The 17,672-nt window shown below is 39.4% G+C and overlaps 1 protein-coding gene and 1 long non-coding RNA gene across 5 annotated transcripts in view; one reads left to right on the top strand and one right to left on the bottom strand.

Annotated features, from left to right (window-relative positions):
• The window catches only part of chrm2a (cholinergic receptor, muscarinic 2a), a 70,130-nt gene extending 60,259 nt beyond the window's left edge, over window positions 1-9,871 (bottom strand). Inside the window, exon 1 of the mRNA XM_043230810.1 lies at window positions 9,630-9,871. The gene's annotated coding sequence lies outside the window, so the exon portion shown is untranslated. The remainder of the gene's footprint in view (window positions 1-9,629) is intronic.
• The window catches only part of LOC122333259, a 62,667-nt gene extending 45,240 nt beyond the window's left edge, over window positions 1-17,427 (top strand). Inside the window, exons 5-9 of one of the 4 annotated variants that reach the window (XR_006248605.1) lie at window positions 883-933; window positions 1,069-1,515; window positions 2,960-3,152; window positions 5,678-5,807; window positions 16,530-17,427. This is a non-coding gene — a long non-coding RNA (uncharacterized LOC122333259). Of the gene's footprint in view, window positions 1-882; window positions 934-1,068; window positions 2,874-2,959; window positions 3,153-5,677; window positions 5,808-16,529 lie in introns of those variants that run through there. The other 3 variants (XR_006248606.1, XR_006248607.1, XR_006248604.1) reach the window with 3 other exon arrangements.
• The last annotated feature ends 245 nt before the right edge of the window (window positions 17,428-17,672 follow it).

Raw genomic sequence — 17,672 nt, 5'->3', positions numbered from 1 at the left:
ATCACAACCTGGCTAGGCTTCAAAACATACGCACCACTTAGTATCTTTTTCTGTCGCGTAAATCAATAAACACTCTTTATCAAAGTATATTTACTTAACAATGGAAAGGTCTTAGGATATAAAGTGTTTTTTAAGTGATAAATATCTGTGCTCATGCATTCTTTAGATTTTTTTTCAGAAAATCATCAAAATTAGATTAGTTTAAGCTATACAAAAATTTTTATAAAATTTAATAAAAATATAATAAAAAGTTGCTTTCGCTTAAATTAAGTAAAAAATACCAATCAACGTTTTTTTTTTTTTTTTTTTTTATTAAAACAAAATCTTTTTGTTCATTTCCCTTTTAATTGAAGTACATATGTATCATAATTTAAGGCCGTTTACTTGTTTTTACCAGAAAAGTCAACAACGAATTATAAAATGAGAGGTTTTTTTTAGTGTTGTCCATACTATTTCTGCGCTATATTTCACAACAGGATCTCGTAAAAATATGTACCTCTGTGCACTTTTTGTGCAACACAAGTTTTTTGTCCTAGCTAGCCATGACAGCGACACGCAATTTTAATTTAGTTTCCGAGGCTGGAGCATACAAACTATATGACCGTGGATAATCTCAGGTGATTATGTGATTTTCACGAGTCTAATTGATCTGAAGTGATATGTACTTGTCGGTACGTATTTCGTGTCTCGTTATAAAGTGCACCAAGGTACATTTATGCTATGAGACCAAGTCAAGTCTTCCTTGGCGTTATAAAACCCTATTGGGTTCCTTGCATTAAGCTTCGATTTGACTCGAAATATAATAATTACGACGCTTTTCTTATTTAAGAGCAATATTGCCTTTCACTGTTTGTAAGATGAATCTCTTTTTGTGTTCCACAGAAGAGAGAAAGTGCATGAAGCAAATGGCATGTTCCTCTAAAGTGTGTTCAGGTACAGTGAACTGAACTGATTTGAGCTCTATTCACACGCAGATCTGGAGCGGAGTCGACGAGGGTCCACGTTCATTCGTTTATTTCTATATCGAAACTCCCGTGCTTTATCTTGTCATTATCACCTTTTTTCCAGGTGACATGCTACGGCGAAGCGTCCGGTCGAAGCGTCCGCGGCTCTCCCCGTAATGAGGCAGCGGAGGAAATGAGCGAGTGAATGTGTGGAGGTGTAATAGACGGAGGGAGAAATGGAAAGAGATGAATCGCTAGCAGATAGATAATTGGAAAGAGGCTCTCTGGAGAAGGCTGGTGTAATTAGAACGGAGGAGTGTGTGAGGAATCTAAATGTTTCTGTGTTTGGGTCCATGTCCTGTAGAGCCACTCAGACACACGGGTCCATCTGTTTCCTGCTGCTTCACCTGCATCCAGACACGACGGCAGCTGGCCCTTTCTATGGTTCTGAGTGCGTGCGGATTGATCGTATCTCGTCACATAAACACAAGTATGTCTGGAAACAGACGCTCACTTAGTTGTGCACGAGGGCCGCCGTTAACGTAAACGCTCCTCTGCTTTCAGTAAGCAAGTAAGTTAAAGTCAGCTTATACTTTCTATTAAAATTCATGCTATAGTTTATAATTGTGTATCATTTATAATATAGTATCATTTAATGTGCGTATTTCTATTATATTAAGCACTAAAAAGCGCTAACGTGGACACCTTTCAAAATAAAAATAATAATATCAACAATAATAGCCATTATGAACTGTGTTTATTATATATTACTTCAGTGTGTTACATTGGATGCCGTATACTTGTACTATGTGTTAAAAAAAAAAAACACTTAAATATTAGCCTTGACCCTATAGCTTGCGATCTCTATTCTAATTCTGATCTTTAAAAAAAACTTGCATTATTTTCATTTACTTACTGCTTTTCTTATAAAAAAAAACACTAGCTTCTCTATTCTTTCGGTTCCTTTTCTTTTTATTTATTACACAATTAATTACAAAAACAAAAGCTTAAAGCTTGCTCTATTCTTTTTCTATTCTGTTTCATTTTTATTATGTAACGTGAAAATTCCTTGTCCTTTTTATGCTAACTGAGACTCGTAATAGAACGTGAATATATTTCTCTCTTGCTGGTAGTGATTACTTCTGTTGTCCTTGTTTGTAAAAACGTCTGGTAAATGTTCAATTTACAGTTAGTTACAGGAACATCTGTGTTGTGTGTATTTGCATAGAATGTGTTTTCTGCGTGCAAGGTTTTTAACGATTGTATCAGATTAATTGGATTCAGTGCCATTCTTCAAAAACCTAACATTAATACTCTCGCATTAATAAACAGCATACGGTGATTATTTGTGAAACTGTACATAGCAACTATTTTTTTATATAGTTTTGTAACACCGTTGTACCTTTTTTTTTAACAAAAGAAGAATAAAATGAAGAAAAAAGCTCAAATAGAGAGCATGGTGAAATTAATATGCACAAACTTTTAAGAATTTATACCATCAGTGCATTGTATGTTTCTTCAGATAAAAGCATCTGTCAAATGCATAAATATAGACAACCTGAGAGTAGTTGTTAAACCGGCTCGCACGCAGTTTTATTTTCAGTCTGTGCGCCTGAAATATGACATAATAATAATAATATAGTTGACCCTATATGAGAAAAGGTTACAAACCCTAATAAAAGCATCAAGATTTAACCAGCATTTCTGTTATTGGTGCGTTGACCCACAGCAATAATATAAACGTTAATACAGTGTTTTCATTTAGACATTACTGTAGTATTAGATCAACTTTGACCCCGTTTGTCACTAGGGTGCAGAAGCACAGCTAATAACTGGACAAGTCACATCGTGTACCATCGCACAGGCCTGAACAAAAGGTTCTCACGCTCTAAAAGATACCACTTCAACATGTAATGCATCCAAAATGTGAAGTGACACAAGCTTGCAAGTGAACGGAGGTCAGGGGAAGAGAAATCCTCAACTGATAAATATCTTGATCTGTTTTCTGTTCCCAGTGTTTAAGTGCGTTACGCGGCATCTCCTGTTCTTCACTTGACTGTTTTTGGAACAGTCTGTCCCGGCCCTGCAGGTCTAAAGATATCTGAATCTCATTTAGTTCAGAAGACGGACAGTAAGGCTGAATATCCAGACTCCAGAATCCTGCCCGAGCCACAACGATCTACCTGCGAGGCCGAGAGAGAGACTGAGGTGTGTGTGTGTGTGTGTATCGATTGCTGTAAACGCACTGGGAAAACTGGGTTGACGACCTTGTGTTGGGTCGCGTCCAGCGCTGTTAGCCCACTTTATGCACTTTAAATGAGGGATGAACACCGGCCGTGAATACTGATGAATACTGAATACTGATACTAAGCATACGCTCTTAAACCAGCCTTGATCCGGTTCCAACCTAGTCTTAAGCTGGTCTTATCGATCGATCCGCGAGTTTTATAACACTCACACACCTTCGTTGCGACTGTGTGTGTGTGTGTGTGTGTGTGTGCGTGCTTGATCTTCCAGGCTTATCAATAATGTAGCTAAAGAAACTCGGTGAATTAGATAAGAGCAGTTTAACTTCTGGAGGACAAACACTGAAATGCGGACAAATAAAACTTGCGTTCTGGAGCCGGCTCACGGACATACCGCGGCTGTAAAGATGTAAAACAGGCGTCTCTGAATCTAAACACATTCTCGCCGAATCCCCCGCTTTCCAAATGTCGCGCACTAGTTAGGGATGATGTATCCGGGGAGCAGAAGTGTGCGAGGTAAATGAAATCACGGCGCAGCTTCTGCACATTGTAAAAGCGATCTGTGAGTTCAGATTTGATTAGAGTTGGGAGAAACTGGAGCGACGCTCTCGTATTTCGGCTGGCTGTGTTCACGCAGGGTTATGTGTCGGCATTTCACTAAATTACCACGTTAGTGCGTTCCATTTGTTTACACGGAGGGTCGTGAGGATGGAAGCTTTATTAAAGTTTCCACTGATATCTTCCACACAGTGTGAACGGCAGAAACACTGGAAGACTTCACACATCTTGTTTGAGTGATTGTTTGTGTTTATTATAGAAATGTTGAAGCTGTTGCTGGATACGTTTTTAATCATAATATATTCTATGCACATTTGCAATAACGGCAACTTGATTAATATTTTATGGATTTATGTAGTGCAGACGTCTATTTTATGTTAAAAATGTTTCTAGCTTCATTCATAAAATTATGCCATCATTTCATAGAATCATATATATATATATATATATATATGTATATATATATGTGTGTGTATATATATGCATATAATAAAATTCTAAAAATCAAACTAAAAATGTATCATTTTGAATTTACCAAATTTTAATGAGTGAAATCAAAAAAGTGAGATCATAAGGGAATAATAAATTTTGCAAATCTGTTTTTTAACGTATATGTATATATACAGAACTTTATAATGAATATATATGAACGTTTTAGACCAGATCCAGTCATGACTGTTTAAAAATGTTGGTTTTGAAACAACATGAGCGTAAGTAAAGATCTTGACTTCTTTTTTTTTTTCAGTTTACTGTTCCTTTTAAATTACTATTAACAGATTGGACAAAAGCGGATTCATATCTCTGAGCATTAAGCCTTACACTGTAAACACAGCGAGAGCGAGAGCGAGAGCTCACCAGGGGTGCCCTGCTATTTCACTGATGCACAATAACCTCCAGGCCTCTAGAACACACACACACACACACACACACGCAGAGTTTCCTCTGTCCTGTCAGATCAGCTCGTGTCTGACAGCGTTTTGTGCCTCTGGAGTTCTGCACAGAGAATATCAGATGTGAAATGTAGAAAAATCCCTCAAACACGCCGTGTCGCACAAGCAGAGAGATCACCAGAGTGTGTCAACAGACTGACTGCTCACACACACACACACACACACACACACAGCCTCAGCGTGTGCCATTTAAGACAGACGCCCATGGGGGAGAGGAGTGAGTGTCACCACTCTGAATGTCATGAAGTCTGTGTGTGTGTGTGTGTGTGTGTGTGTGTGTGTGTGTGTGTGTGTGTGTGTGTGTGTGTGTGTGTGTGTGTGTGTTTTGCCCCCGTTGGTTCTGGGGCCGCTCTGCTCGTGGGAAAATATCTGCGCAATCTTCCTCCTTTACTGTGGGATTGTGAGTATCACACACTGTAAGCTCCCACAAGAAAACAAAAAGTACAAATCAGATCTCTTTATTATCTCAGTCGTGTCTCCAAGAGATTAACATGAGCGAGGCGAAAGCCTTTCGAAAAAAAACATCCCCTTTAGAGTGAAAAAAGAGTGATCAAAAAAGTTAATCAAGAGTTAGAAATGAACTATAAAAAAAAAAACATATAATACACACACATGTATACATATATGTATGTATGTGTGTGTGTATATATATATATATATATATATATATACGCATATGTATATATATATGTATATATAGATATAAATATATGTATATAATTAGAAGTAATACATTTTAATAATTATATATACATTTATAAAATGTAATCTCAAAGGCACTAAATTAACATTAATTTCGAGCAAATATATGAGCTGTTTTCCTAGCACTATTTTCACTATGTAGTTTTTGACAGCCACGTTAAGGTTTACCAGCTCCGTTCCTGCTCAGATTCACTCTAGACTCGTCATCAGATCTCAGGATCAGCGTCTGGGTTTTTACTCGTAACCCTTTTTTGTGCCTGTCTTTATTTCTCCTCAGGAGAAACACAGGAAGCGGTGTAGGCACATGAAGCGTTTGAGAAGGGCATTGTGTCTCCAGAGCTGTGCCAGAGCAGCATCTGAGCAATAACACTTTCCTCTGGGCTGTGCTCTACAGGCTCCAGAAAACAGTAAGTACATTTGCATATCTTTTTCATTTGTCTCCCTTTGTGGAACAAATGACGGAGGTTTTGCAAACCCGCTGTGAAGCTGATGAGATGCAGGGAGAGTGTGCGGCATCATTAGAGGAGTAGTTCAGCCCAAAATGAATGTTCTGTCATCACAGTCACTCTCGTCTGAAGGAGAAGAGCACCTGAGACCTTCTGTTAAACATCTCAGCTCTGGAAGCACATGGAGACGAGTAAATGATGACGGGACTTTTGGTTGAACTATCTCCTTAAGAGGAGAGATGGGATAGTAGAGCGCCGCTGCCATTTCAAAAACATTAAACGGAACGTTTCCGTTTAGAACTTTGGAACGTTACGTGAACATCACTTTGATGTTTTCTCTGAACGTTCTGATACGAGTAAGAACATTTGAAAAAACGTTCAAATCGAATTAGTGTTTTTGTACTAATGTGTCGAGAACATTATTAAAAAGCAGATATTTGAAATGGGAATAACTTTTAGAGAACATTAGCAGAACATTCTGAGAATATTGAGAGCATATTATTGACATTCTTGTTAAGCTCTCTCTCTCTCTCTCTCTCTCTCTCTCTCTCTCTCTATATATATATATATATGTATATATGAACAAACTTTAACTGTATATTACATTTTTTATATATATATATATATATATATATATATATATATATATATATATATATAATATATATATATATATATATATATATATATATATATATATATATATATATATTTTTAATCCTGGTAATCTTTAGTCAAGAAAATGAATTAGCTCTCTCCAGTGCAATCTCTTCTCTGATGTTGTGGCACAGGTTTGAGATCACAGCAATTAGTAAACAACAGCGATCCAGTCGATTCAGTCAATTCCCGGTGGACAAAATCAAATCCCTTTTAGTCATTGAAGAAGCCATTTCACTCGCATATATGTCACAACTGGGAAGAAGAGACGCTCACCGTTTCATGCCATTTTAACAAGTTATCTTCCAAAACTTCTCACACTAGTCTTACGATTACTCCTCTAATCTTCTTCTTTAGGACTGGACGTTGCTTGTAGAATTCTGTGTCTGTTTCTGCAGCTGAACCCAGATGTTCAGACGCTCGGTGTTTACTGATGTGTGTTTAGATTCTGTGACAAACAAGCAGTGCTGCAAATAAAGCAGGAGCAATGATTCTTTCTCACACGCTCAGTACCCAAGGCCTTTCGTGTTATTGACCCGCCACACTAAGTGTGTGTGTGTGTGATTAACAGATGAGGAGATCGTGTGGCCGATCGGGAGTCCCTACGAGTATGTAAATTGTGTGTGTGTGTGTGTGTGTCACGGTCTCTATAGTCCTGTTAGCACTTCTAAATGATTTCAGCTGGAACTCTATAAACATTATTCACCTAAACACCCTCATGCTGCCATTAAACAGCACAACAACACTGTCTGCGGTGAAACCTCCTCTCACGCTGACATTAAACACACACACACACACACACACACACACAGAGGTCAGCGTGAATGAGTGTCCATCAGCAGCTGAAAGACTTTGACAGACCGATTTAACCAATGCAAGAACAGCCGGTGTGTATTACTGAGTGTTGATGTGGACCCAGCACAGATCGTTAGCAGCTTAACCCCAGCATCGGCCAATCACACGGCACTCTTCAAATACATGTAGAAGATGAATAGGTGTATATTGACGGACAGGTGAAAGTGGGCGGGACGAACGCAATATCCCTTTCTGCTCAGAAATTGTTTTAATGATAAAATATGTTTGCCGTTCATCTGTCTTTAGCGCCGATCACGTGACTCGAAGCTCATGTTGCTGTGTAAATTAGGTCATGTGACATAAGGGGCGGGGCATGCTGATTCTAGAGAGCAAATGATTGGACGGAAAATGAGTCGTCGATATTTTTGTTAAGAGAGAGACGCTTTAGAATAAATGTAAAGCCCATTCTGTAATGTAGACACATACTGTATATACAAGAACTTAAGAACTGACCATTTCCTTTTGAATTGCAATGTTTTGCATTCGAATGAATATATGAGGATTTTACTTTGAAAGCAGAAACAGATATACAGCCTGTATTATTAAAACATACATATTACTTTGTTAAATATACATTTTTAATTCAATGTGCTGCATATATTACTCTGAGTGTGCATTTTTACTATATAGATGGTAACATGGTAATTTTTCCCCTCATGCCAGTGTGCTGTAGCAGTTTTTTCCAGTGCTCCTGTGCGCGTCTAAGCGCGCTCCCGTCTGCATGTAACGCGCGCTCTAACGGGGCAGAACGCGCCAAACCAAAAGAGCGAAAAGCCTTCAACAGCTTAAAAACATCTCCGGAAACCCTTTCTCTCTCAGTAAAGCTTCGTTCCAAACGCGCATTCGTTCCAGATCGGCACATTTCACCCGCACAGCGTCGGCTTCCTCCGCGTCTTTGCGCATTTGGATGCGCGCTTCTGTCTCGTTTCCTCATTTCACGCATCTTTTACCGAGAGACTCTTTGAGGAGCGCGACAATCCGTCAGTGCCAAATCCAAAGATAATCAATACGCTGCTCGTGTCCTGAACGATAATCAATCACTTCACGAGCACAGCTGGAATCGATGCGTAAATTATGAGCAGTCATGAGTGAGTCTCTGTTTTTCACCTCTTCGAAATATTTGCCAAACGTACAGGTAAAAAAAATAGCAGCTCTGCCCCGCGACGCGCTTTGGTTATCGATGAGAGCAGATCTGATCGATCCCGCGCGCGCGTCCTGATCCATGAACGGAGCAGCAGAGGAGATCAATCAGAGATTTCAGCTGAAAACTTCCAGCGTAAGTTATTGATCAAGCTCTATTGATTAATAACAGTTAATCCTTGCCTAAATATTAGAGGAACGCATTGGGGACCGTTCCCTGGTCATTTCCGAACGCTTTAGTTCTCTGCGAAACCAAACGGAAGCCGAACAGCCAAATATTAATGTGAACTTGATTGGGAGAATAAAAGAAAGCGCGCGTGAAGGAGATCCTCGTTCCAGCACACAGCGCGAGTTGGAAACATGTCTGTACGTTTGATTAGTGTCGTTTCTGTTAAATGTGTGTAAATGAAAATGAACGGTGAGGTGCTTGATGAGACCAAACCAGCAGTCTATCACAACAACTGGAGAAACGCCGCACACGCAGTGGATTGAAACGTCTCCAAATCAGTGGCAAGGCACTTCGTTTCACAATAGTCGACCCGTGCGGATATTTTTGCATATTTTAATTTTGACGAGCAACTATTACATAATTAGTCCGTCCAGTGTTCAGAACGAAATGTGGCGCTGAAGTTCGGTGCGCAGGAACATTTTACGCACAACTTGAACACCAACTGACTCAATTAAAATCGCTTTCTTTTAAGCCTTACATGTGTTATCGGATACCCAAATGTTATTAAAGAGGTCCAATGTAAAATTCTCCAGTTGGTTTGCGCGTAAATCCCGTTTGCTCTGAGCAAACGGAGCGCGTTTTGCGTCTCGGCTGTGCTCTGGGTTGCGCGCTCGGTTCTGAAGAGAACCGTCTAAATGGTCTCCGATGAGTGAAGTCTTAAAGTTGCATTCGCACTTGAGTGAGTTATGAAGGGGAAAGCGCGCGAAACCCGCGTTGCTTTTGAAGTCTCCGCGGCTCCGTCCAAGAAACGAGCACAGCGCGCCGCGTCTCCGCGTCTTTCCATCGATTTCAGACTCGGCGCGTGCGTTCGTTCGCAGTTATAAGCAATGCCCCGCGCGCGACGTTACGAATCGGTCGCGGTATTTTCTAGATAACGCGCAGAAACGTCTAGTCTGTCCTACCTGCTCTCAGTCGCTCCGGGCGCCCGCGGGGTCGCTGCTGTCCGTTTGGTCGCGCAGCTGGACGTCTGAGGACATGATGCTGGACGCTCGGATCTCTTCTCGTGGGTGAACGCGAAATGAGGAGTGGGAATGAGGAGCAGGAGAGCAGGAGGGAGGGGAGGAGACGCAGGAGGTCCCTTCACAGCATCATTCTCACATCATCAACACACTTCGCTTTACAGGCGTCTAAGCTACATCAATATCGCTCAGTCGACGGTGTTTACGCGCAAATGCGTAGCGACGCGCCAGGCTCGAGCTTTTATAGTCGGGGAACGGGCTTTAACTGGATTAGATGCATGTGACGTTCAGGTGAATGAGCGCGTTTTGCGCGTCGCGTGGTTGAGCGCGGGATCGATTCTATCTCCGGACGCCGCGGCGAGGATTAAACGGGATTTGAGGCGCGGCGCGTCCTCGCGGACCCGTGTCGCCCTAAACCACAAAAACCTTTTAGCGGAAAATGTAGCGCCACGCTCGGCTGTACTGTGGGACACGATCAAAAACACGGCGTCGCCTGCGGTGCGCGTATTTCTGTATTAATATCCCTGCTCTTATTACTGTACGAGTCCAAAAAACATCGCATTGACGGCAGTGCGTCCAAAAGACATTGTATCAATTAGCATATTCAACCACCCGGAACACCTGGAAGTAGAAGCGTCATAGCAACACCCTAGCAACCTCTTACAACATCCTAGCAACGCCCCATACAACAAAAGCATGTTCTGAGATTGTTTTTCTGACATTTCCATTAAGTTATAACAATGTTTTTGTGAGTCTGTGTTTCAAAAACGCTCGGTTAATGATGATGAATTATGTTTTGAAAGCGTTATTAAAATAGCAGATAGCTTTAAATGCGCATGTCGTAGCTCTACTGAAAGAATGTTTGTTTATAATTCGTGGAGAGGCTTGATGTTCACATTCATGCGTCCTGGGGATAAAGGTCCTGACTAGCCTGATACATGTAGTCGTGTGTATATTACATGCGACCTGACATCAGATTAAACGCGTTTTCCAATCAATTAACTCCCAAAGATCAAAGCAGCTGATGTTCTGATTGTGTTTACACAGGTGTTCCTAAATAAAGTGCCACGCTATTACCATAAGAATGTTCGATTTGAATATAATGGGCTGATGTTTTCGGAAGCCACGCTGTTCTTTGAAGTGCTTTATTGCAGCTCCATTTGGACGCCGCGGCGCGTTTGGAGAGCACCGTAGAGTTACCGTAGAGTTACCGTAGAGCAACCGCGGTGCCATTTAGATTTTTGCAAGGGGTGCGTTTGAGGGCTTTCGAGCGCGAACGTGCCCGAGTGTTTGAGGATGTGAAGATTACACTGACATCTACTGGGGGGAAACGAGCGCTTCTGAGCAAGCAGGAGATGTCTGTGTTGGCGGGTTTGAGCTTGGCTTGTTGATTGTGACGTTAAGCGCGCTCACGCGTGACACGCGGGATGTTTCTCCGCGTTATCGGTCGCTCTTCACCGGCGCCGCGTTGGGTTTGTTTAACGAGAGCAGAAAGTAAGCGCTGGAGAGTTTGATTAGTAGCAGACAGCGCTGCTGGTTTGATCCGCGTGTTTAATTAGCGTTAGTTCACATGCCAATTTAGCCCACGCCGTCCACTCGGCGTCTCCTCGTCTATACCGCCACAATCCCATCAGGGAGGGGGCTTTAATTGACAGCTGCTATTAGAAGAGCCTCCGTTCCTGCAAGCCGAGGCTCTCATTTAGCAAAGGAGCCGCGCACAATACAGGCGTACAATCAGCGCGGCTCCTCTCGCAGCGATAGCTTTGTCTGCCGCCCCAGAAAAGAGCCATACGAAGTGAAGGAATGGGAGACAGGGAGAGAGAAAGACAGCCCCGAGTGATTGTCTCAGTTTAAATGAACTGTCCATCAGCCGCCTGTCACTCTCACTGGGGGCTAAGGGAGCAGCCGGGGATCAGGACGAATAAAAATCAATGAGAAGAATTTGGGAGCTGTTTCTGCTGCGCTTCTCTGCCCGCGTGCGACACGTAAGACAGCGCTGCATGATCGCGCCGGCGCACTTATTAGCTTTTTTTTTTCACGCCGTCAGTCGTGCGAGGGTTAATAGATTCACCGTTTTTGATCACGCAGTCTAGCAGCTGATCCTAGCGACAGCCTCATATGGTACTTTCTGTATCTCCGTTAAGTTATAAAACATTTGCGAATGGGTTTAGTTTTTGGGTGCGCTGTCCCTTTAAATAGCTCTATTTAAACTATTTAGTGGTTAGGTTGCATTTCAGGAATATGCTGCGTTGTATGAATTTAAACCTTTGCTTTCACAGACAAGGTTTAAGACTAAAACGTAAGTCTGAGCCGTGTGCTGATTGATCTTAAAATATATCAGTGACTCCACATGCATGTTTTTTTCTTAGCATGTGTATGAAAATTACGTATGTGCTACTTGAAATATATCCTAACCCCGGATTGGACTAAACGGGTCCAAGTCTTAAAACGATGTGGATGCAGCTCAATAAAAACAATATTATCAGGGCTACATATATTGTAGAATTATATAACAGTGTCTTGCAGGAATATTTTTGCAGGCCAATATGAAGGTTTGCATCTGGTTCCCTTAACAATCTCCAGCATCTCTCTTTATTTCTTAATGAATTATTGTAGTCAATATGTTCGTCGTTATCCTCTCTGTACACATTAACACGGCTTTTATTCATTTTGAAGCCTAAATGCAACCTTTGGTGGAAACACTATAAACACAAGAGGCTACTGTTTTTTGTGTTTTATGTTCTAGAAAAAAAGAGAGCTTCAAAAAAAACGTATTAATTCTGTGAAAATGGATGAAGATAATATTATTAATATTATTGGTCATTTTCTTAGTTGTGAAAGGAAATATCCTGCCTTTGAAGCCCTGGTTTTACCCTGGTTTTGTAATTCTCTGTATCCTGTTGTGGTCTTCTTCGTCTATTCTTTCTGTGGATTCCCAGCATTATCGTCCAGCTTTGCTGTAATAACTGGAAAAAACAAAAACAAAACCATAAAAGAAATGTGATGAAAGGAATAAACATTCAAATCGTCCAGGCTTTTTTATTTTAGACCTCCTCAAGTTGTTGCAGACCTTTTTGAGTTTCTTTCTTCTGTTGAACACAAAAGAAGATATTTGGAAGTGTGTATGAGTCCAGACAGCTAATACAGAAACAAATACTATAGAAGCCAATGGCTACCGTCACATTCTTCAAAATGTCTTCTATTGTGCTGAAGACAGAAGAAAGAACAAATGAAGGATGATTATATTACATGTATTATATTATTTGTTATGCATTATGTGACATCCAAGTGTTCTCACAAAGTGTTTGAAATATCTTACAAAAATTTTTTTACCACCTGGCAGTAGAAGACGTCTAGGAACGCCCTAGCAACCTTTTACAACATCCTAGCAACGTCTGTGTGACATCACATGTAACAATCATATGGTCTAAGAACCGATTTCTACCATTTACATGACGTTATAAAAACGTTGTTTAAACGTTCTGTGAATGTTTTTTTGGTTATGTAAAACAATTCCATTTAATGATTTTGCGGGCATTATGGGAAGTTTTTTTCTATGTTCTCTCGATGTTTTCAATCAAAACATTTCAGTTAAGGGGGATATATATATATATATGTGATCCAAACATCCTACAGACACATCAGAAGAATTAGTAACATTAGTAACCGTTGTTTTAAACGTAAAAACACTTAAAAGCGTTCCATAAACAATGTGTGAAAAAACGTTTTTGGCTAACATTTTGAGAGCGTTATTTAAGACCAGATAACTTTAAACGAACGTTCTGTTAACGTTACTGGAAGGTTGTTTGTGACGTTGAAAGAACGTTCCCTGCTAGCTGTGATATATATATATATATATAATATCCACGCTGTCTCTCTCATCTGTTTGAGGGCCGTTAATGTCTTCTTCACTCACTAATGTCTTTCTCTCGGTGTGAACAGATCCCCGGGGAGGCCACATGCAGGTCTGCGGTCCATCAATGGCTCTCTGGGGTCTCTGGGAGTCTCTGACGGCTCAAGTGCAGGTTAATTCTTGGCTTTTAGTGTCAGTAAACAGTGTGCTGGATTAGAGGACAGCCATCGATCTGACCGCTGCATCAATACACGCTCATTCACTAAGAGACAGACACTCGTGCTAAATTGCTTTGAAATCCCCGTTCAGACGTTATAACATTAGCACACCGCTAAATGCCTCCAAACGAAGGAGCAGAGCTGGGTCTGAATTATTTTAAAGGGCAAGTGTGTCATTTATGTACTACTACACAGCAAACCTCACACTTCAGATGTTGAAATAAAATAGTCTTTATGTACATGTATACACACATATCTGACCCTGGAGCACAGAAGCAGTCCTCAGCAGACTCGTCTATTTATGAACATTACATTGCATTTTTCCTTCATGCCAAAAATCATCAGGATATTAGTAAACATCATGTTACGTAATTATATTTTGTAAATGTCCTGAATTGCGATTAGTAATATACATTGCTTGGTAATATGACTTTTTTTTTTACATTTATTTAGTTTTTTTAATTTTTTGCAACCTCAGATTCCAGATTTTCAAATTACCGTATCTCTGTCAAATATCATATACATCAATGAAAAGCTTATTTCAGATTATTTTTACATCTCAGTTTTGAAAATTTGACCCTTATGACTGTTAATGACTGTGTGTGTGTGTGTGTGTGTGTGTGTGTGTGTGAGAGAGAGAGAGAGAGAGAGAGAGACAAGATATAAGGTTTACAAGTTTCTTGTTTTTTAATAAAAAAAGGACTTTAATTGCAAAAATATTTTACAAATAATTTTTTTACGAATCCAGTTTAAAGTGTTTTGTAGTTAAATATAGTATGAAATGTAATTCATTTCTGAGATGTTATTTCTAGGAATATTTTGCAAATGTTCCAGTTAAGTTATGAGCGTATTTTAAGACATTTAAAATATATATTTTATTATTATTATTATTATTTTTTGATCCCTACGTGAATGTTAAGGGAACATTTTCATTTTACTATTTTGCAACATGTAATATATATATATATATATATATATATATATATATATATATATATATATATATATATATATTATATATATTAAATAAAAAAAAATTCTAAAAATGTTTATGCAACTTTCTCCAGGAGCTACAGAGACGTTATTCAGATTCATACTGTAGTCTTGAGAGTGTGTTGCATCATTCTGTGCTGCTGAACTGAATACCCACAATCCTTCAAGGCACAAAATTGGTCCCAAACAGAAGCGGAGAGTAACGTTTGTGAAAGCTGCAGCAGAGCCTCTGTTTCAACAAAACACAGTCAGTATTCAATATTCATAAAACTAGCACAGAAAGTTGTGCTACATGGAGAAATCATGTAGAAGTTCCTTCACGGAGACGCAGCAGCTCCTGTCCTTCCACAGGTTGTGTGTTTATTGACTGAAGGAGTGTGAGAGAATTGCATGATGATAGATTGAGTAAACACACACGCACACACACACACACACACACACACACACACACACACACACACACACACACACACACACACACACACAGAAGGGCGGCGTGACTTTGCTCTGGTTAAGTGATTCTGTTCTTCATAACCTCCAGCGCTGTGTCTGTTTGTTAGGTGCTGAATAATGTCAGGGTGATAATGTGTGTGTTCTCTCAGTCCCAGAGGACTCCATCTGAACGGATTCAGACTTCAAGTATTCGTGAGGATCACTTCAGTTACTAATAAATGGATGAAGGTCATTAATATCAGTCTTGATTGTAAATAAAGATGCATAAACGTTACAGTCGGAATAACAGCAGGTTTGATCTGCTTGAACACTAGAGATGAATAAAAATAAACATGAAATATTATTTCACTTAACATTTATTGTTTATGGTGTAGGGTTTGATTTTAATTTAAACATTTCTATGAAAATTGAATGAAAATTGAAATAAAATAATTAGAGGGTTTTAGCTAACACTAATTTAGAGAATGAATTTTTACGGTTTAAATTTTTTATCATTTTTCTTATGTTTTTATGCGTTTTTGCTAAAAATAATTTGTGTATTAGTGGTAATTTATCTCATATTAGATGTTTTAGTGCTTCAAGGTACTAGCAGCTGGCTGAAATAAAAAGAAAAGTAATATTATTATTAATATGCAATGCTATTTTAGTTATTTTAGTACTTTAAGCCAAACTAAACAAACATTTTAAACGTTGCCTTTGCAAATGGCGCAAATAAAAGTACATTTTTGTTATTTCATGTTTTAGCGGTAGTTAACTAATAAGCCGGTGTGGAGGTGTTTATCATGAAGTCAGACAGCTGCAAGGCTTTAGTCACACTTCGGTTTCATAACATTAATCTTTCTCACACGCGGTGGCTCGTGTTTGCCCTTCTGCTCGTTTTTCATGGACTAAACTCTGGTGTTTAACTGCATTAAGATTTGACAGATGAAACACCCGCAGTGTGTGTGTGTGTGTGTGTGTGTGTGTGTGTGTGTGTGTGTGTGTGTGTGTGTGTGTGTTAATAACTCCAGCAACATCTGCACACACAATACTGAAAGAAATGCTTATCAGCGGAGCTGGAACACACTCGCTCTGCTGCGTGTGAGTGCGTGCGTGTGTGTGAGTGTGTGTGTGTGAGTGTGTGTGAGTGTGTGTGTGTGCGTGTGTGTGAGTGTGTGAGTGTGTAAAGTGCTCTTTGTTTGAGGCCTCTCATGTTCCATTAGTGCTGCCATTGTTTCTGCTAAATGAAAGCTGCTCGTGCACCAGGGACACTTGCGCACTAACTAGTGCTCCCTGGATATCTCATCTCAACATGTTAATTGAGCTGAATGCTGATTTGTTTTTCAGGAGTGACCGTGATGATGAGGGCCGGCCGCTGGGGTTGTACATCCACCGAGACGCGCTCTAACATAGCCTCGCTGATTGAGACGCTGCTGCTTGTCCAGCCCAAGTCTATTTAAGGCAAGTCGGCCCATATTCATAACACCCTCGGGCAGCCGTTTGCATTCATTCATACGAGTACGGCTCATAAATGGAGAGAGAGCGAAATATATGTTGGGGAAAAGACATTTCAGGGATTGCTGGGGGTCTCGTTCGTACGCTGAAAGTAAATTTCACAAACGTGATCCCGGAGCAAAACGGTAGTCCTAAGTAGCACGGGTATATTTGTAGGAATAGACAGTTGCATGGGTCAAAATGATGCATTTCTCTTTTATGGTCCACAGGATATTGTGAGCGTTTCCTGTCGTAAATATATATAACTTAATTCGCGATTAGTGATGTGCATCACTTCATTTGAACAACGTTAAAAGGTGATTTTCTCAATATTTAGGTTTTTTTTTTTGCACCCTCAGATTCAGATTTTAAAATAGTTGTATCTCAGACAAATATTGTCCTGATAACGAATTCAACGCCTGTTTATTCAGCTTTATTTTTCGACGTGTAAAATCTCAATGCGCAAATCATTTTAAAAAAAGGTAAACAGCCAGGAGCACTGAATTAAACATGAGCTTTTGAGATTTCAGAGTCTTACAAACTGTATTTTTTATTTACAACTCAGTGTGTATATATATATATATATATATATATATATATATATATATATATATCAGTTAATTATTTAATTAAACTAATTAGTTAATTTATTATTGATTTATTTTACAGTATATCATGTATGCAACGAATCTGAATGAATTTGCTGTGCACGGTGAAAATCAGGTGCAAAAGCAAAAAAGTAAGATCATTTTTTTAAGAAAATTATTTATTAATGCAAGGCAAGAACTTTTTTCAATGTAATTATAAATATTTACAAGTTTTGCATGTAAAGTAATGCACAAAAAGTATTATATAAAAATTTAAATAATGAAAAAAATAGCATAGACAAACAACCCCTTACACATATACACAAATGTTATAATAAATTAAACATGCCAGTTATTCTATATATAAAAAAGTGCATTGTGAAAGTGAGGTGCACCAATGTGCAAAGCT

The sequence above is a fragment of the Puntigrus tetrazona genome, unplaced genomic scaffold (assembly GCF_018831695.1).
Source record: "Puntigrus tetrazona isolate hp1 unplaced genomic scaffold, ASM1883169v1 S000000223, whole genome shotgun sequence".
Classification (NCBI taxonomy): Eukaryota; Metazoa; Chordata; class Actinopteri; order Cypriniformes; family Cyprinidae; genus Puntigrus; species Puntigrus tetrazona.
The sequence above is the reverse complement of the archived record's forward strand: the minus strand, read 5'-3'. Positions and strand labels throughout refer to the sequence as shown.